General features: G+C 36.7%; 1 protein-coding gene across 2 annotated transcripts in view; it reads left to right on the top strand.

The window, feature by feature from the left end:
- slc8a2b (solute carrier family 8 member 2b) overlaps window positions 1-4,445 on the top strand; it is an 85,117-nt gene extending 80,672 nt beyond the window's left edge. For both annotated transcript variants that reach the window (XM_076976685.1, XM_076976686.1), the window contains one exon: window positions 1-4,445. This exon is cut by the window's left edge and continues 1,744 nt beyond it. The gene's annotated coding sequence lies outside the window, so the exon portion shown is untranslated.
- The last annotated feature ends 21 nt before the right edge of the window (window positions 4,446-4,466 follow it).

The raw sequence follows: 4,466 nt of genomic DNA on the forward strand, positions 1-4,466 counted from the left end.
GGAAATGCTTCTTCACATCCGTGGCATCCTTTACGCTTTGGGGGATTTTACTGTATCTAGGCAAAAAACAAAACTAAAAAGTCATGTGACTCCCTGAGTCATGTGATTAAACTCGTAACTTCACCTGCACCTGTCTTCTCTCTACATCAAATCCTTCGTGTCCACTATGACATCACGAAAATTATTTGGAAAAATGATGCACTCATCTCTGACACATTGATCAGTTCATGGTTAAACAAGCCTCCATGCTTCTCACCATTTCTACTATCAACTCCATGGTGAAATCCATAAGATGTCTTTTCCACAGCCTTGTACACTGTTGCCATCATCATCATCTCCTCTGGTCATCTAGTTCTGATGGCTCGTCCTGAGCTGTACAGGTATGGATGTAAAGACACGTTTGTGGTTTCATTGATTTATATGCTCGCAGTGACGCAAGATATCACGTAACAGTGTTTGGTGATGTATAAAAGCACCTCTGATCGCTTCTGAAAACTCCATTACAAATCTGATCATTGAAATCTGATCATTGAAATCTAATCATTGAAAGGAAGGGTACATATTTGTCATATTTGTGCAAGAGGAATTATTCTGCTAGTATGTGGAACTTTGAATCATTTACTGTAACCAGGAAATTTTCATGACCTAAAAAACATTGCCTCACTGTGTCTTTCATTTAATGAATTACCTTTAAACTAAGCTTCTTACTTTCCAAACTGCGTATGACTGTTATAGGGTTTTTTTTCTACTTTGGTGTGTCACCAAACATACTGCTGAGTAATCAGAAGAATGGGCGGTGTGAAGAAACACCTGAATATTTTAAAGCAGTTAGTATTGTCGTAGTATGGTGAGTGCGTCTCATTAAATAAGTGCAACCAATTTACGATCTCATATTTTAACATAAAACTCTCCTGGCGTCCTGGCACCTTTAAGCATGACCACTGGTTCATTTTAGAATTATAAATCGAGTGTTAATCAGTCCTTTCCAGATCAACGTTGTGCTCAGCTTGGAACACACTCGTCTACTAGGCATCAGGAGTGTTAGTGTGTGTGTGTGTGTGTGTGTGTGTGTGTGTGTGTATGTGTGTGAAATGACTGACTGTTAGGTCTGATTGTTCTTGTGTTTGTGTCAGAACGTTTGCCCTGTGTACTAGACTAGGCTGTATTCTTGGGTGGTGTTTTGTTTGTATGTAAGACTGGCGTTTTATCTGTGTAAGTTTACCTGTTTACCTGTATACTAGTATAGTACTATACTATATTATTAATATAGTTTACTAGTATAGTTTACCTGTATACTAGTATATACTAGTATACTAGTCTTTACCTGTAGAGTAGTTGGTAGGGGTGCATGAAGGAGTTTGTTATGAGGTAAATTGGCATGTTTTAACTCTCAAGACATGCATGGATGGTCATATAACGTTTACAGTGTTCCTTTAGTTAAATGGACACTTTTGTGTGCTGAGTTGCTCTGGATAACAGACTCTCTGTTAACTAAAGACAGTTTACTTCGGTGCACTGGGTTGAGGATCAACAGTGTCCTGTTTATCCAGTGCCCTGTAATGGTCACTGAAACTGCAGGTTGGATGCACCATGATTAAGCTTGAGTTTATAGATAGTATCAATGATGTCCATAATAATCAAAATAACTGGTGAGTGTCCGGTTGCAGCCTAACCCTAACCCTAACCCTAACCTTAGCCCTAAATCCTGATTGATCAAGCTCTAAAGCTAAACTGTAGACCATAACCTGGGCAGACTGGGTCTTTGAGAAAATGTAATTTCCTGTGCTATCCTTTATTCTTATGCCCTGTAGCCATTATGAGGGCATATCTGCATCTTAGAGAGAGATATGACTTTTGTGCTGAAAAAGGAATCATATATTTAACCATAAGAGCGCTTTAAGTGCCCTTTACCCTTTAAGGGTTTCGTTTTTTAAGTTTTTTTCTTTTCTTTTTTAATTTTTTTGTTTTACTCGATTCTGCATCATCACTACAAAGAAACAGACGCGCTGGGCCAGATTCATAAAACTTGATAATCGCACAACAAAGCGCAAAATGTGCAACATGGTATTTAATCCTTATTCCTAATGTTGCTGAGGTGATTTTCACCATCACACCGGTGATACACTGGTGCCCTAAATTCACCTGTCCCATAGGTTGACCACCAACAAAACCAACATGTAAATGAAGCCGTATTTAGGATTTAAAAGACTGATTAACCCCAGTCGTTATCATTACTAATAGTTATTAATTACATAAAATTCATTTTTTGTTCATTTTTGTGGGACATATTTGTTGCCTTACTAAGATTTTTTACTTACTAAGTTTTATTTATGTGATCTATGAGCAATGTGTTTGTTTTGTGTAATGTAAACGTATGTTTATTCTGGGCACAACAGGAATCAAAGTATAATGAAAAATGCTTTGACAAAACGTGCAAAAAAATAATAACCTTCACCAATTCCTCCATCTACCTTAACCGTGACCCCTAAGACCACAGCACACTTGCCCTGTTGATATCCTAATGCTTTATCCTTTGGTTAGCTGTTTTAGGTTTCTTGGTTCCTGGTCAGAACCACTAATTAAGCTTTCTAATCCTAAACAGACACTGAGCCCAGCACTGTTGGAAATGAACACATGGGGTGAAGTCCATGACAGACACAATGAAATGTTATTACTGATAAACTGTCTATGTTCTTAAAACAACCGCTTCAAGAGCATGTGCAATAAGTCAGAGAGGAAATGGAGAAGAAAAAAAAATACACACACACAATGATTTTACTGTTATGAGGATTGATAGGGAAAATACCACAACATCCTGAAGAAAAAAAAACAGTTCCAGTGTTAAATCAGGAAATTGATTTATATCTTGCTAGGTAAGTACAGAGTTACCTCCTGAATGTGTATGTGTATGTTGTTACATTGTGTTTGCACACTAACTGCACTGTCCTGTGTAACAACCATGGTGTAGTTTTATTATAAAGGCATAAGTGCAGCGACCTTTATCCACATGTATTGTAGTTATTGCACAATAGCGTTGGCGGATTTGGCACTCGGGACATGTATAATAAACCTGATCAAACATTTGTCCAAAATACAATATTTATTGTGGGATTGTTCAGTAGTTGTTAAGAAAGCGATGTTCTGTTATGCTCATGTCTTCACTGTCTTTGTTAAATAGGTTAAACACATTTTTAGAGAGTTTGCTGGCGTGATAAACTGCTCCTCCCCAGGGTCTTAGAGGGAGGCAGTTTTACTACTTTCCCCTTTACTGAGTTTACAACAGTCATGATTTATTTCTGCTGAATGTCAGATGTTTACTCTTTGTATCACATGTTTACTCTAGAGGATTTGTAAACTTTAGAATATGTATTTGTAACATTTCCTTTAGAAACTCAAAAAGTAATTTTAGATAATGGAATCAAACTTTACAGAAGTAATGGTTTTGATAAATTTGATATTTAGATACACTTACTATGTTGTCTTGGTTAAAAATGAAACCAGTGTATGCACATTGAACTGAAAACCTAACTGATAATACTCTGTATAATTCTCTACATCAGCTTCTGTAGTTCACCTTCAGTCCAGCATCCTTCACTGTTAGTGATCTCTCCATGATGTATTCACTGAAACCAATTTCATCTTTTTCTTTCTTAATAGCTTTATAGATGTCATACACTAGAATATATTTTCAAATTAATTATAATCAAAAATGTTGATCTTTTCTATTAACAGTGACTTCTATTAGGGACTTTCTTACACGCAGGGCCGACCAAATGCTATTTTGCTAATTAATTTATTGAGATTAAGATTACCTAATTGTGAGATAGATTAATAAGATCTATGTCCTGTCATAGCTTTCTTAGTCTTGATATTGCAGTGTATGTTTGGGTCAAATAAGGGATTTGACAGCATGGGCCATCGCTGTGTTTAAATGTAATGCATTAAATGTGATATTCCAGTTCCAGTGAGATGGTATTTGCCATCCCTAGAAATGTACGTTTGCTTGGTAAAGATTTAGATTTGTCTGATCGGATGTGCAAAACGCATGGCGTCCTGTTTATGTGCATGACCTGCTATGTGTGTTCATGTTTACATTTTAACACATTTTTCATTTTGTAAACGTTGATTGTCTTGTTGAGCCGTGAATTCTCACACTTGCACTGAGATGAGACACACACAAAAAAAAGACTCAGAAAGGGAAACAGTTCCTCGAGCTTTCGTTTGATTATCACCTAAAAATAAACACAGAACTGTGAAAAGTGATTATTTTAGCTCATCCTTGTGTGTTCACGCGATGGCTGTATGTTGAAATCTGAGGTGTCAGTGTACATCCCTGTGTACTTGCAATCTGTGTGTTTGAGTCCTTGTGTTCTGTGACCCGCTCTCTGCCTGTCATTGTCCTGAGAACAACCATCTTAAGAAAAGGTGTTGAATACATATTAATATATAACCAATGTTGTTAAATA

This window comes from Brachyhypopomus gauderio, chromosome 16 (assembly GCF_052324685.1).
Source record: "Brachyhypopomus gauderio isolate BG-103 chromosome 16, BGAUD_0.2, whole genome shotgun sequence".
NCBI classification, from domain to species: Eukaryota; Metazoa; Chordata; class Actinopteri; order Gymnotiformes; family Hypopomidae; genus Brachyhypopomus; species Brachyhypopomus gauderio.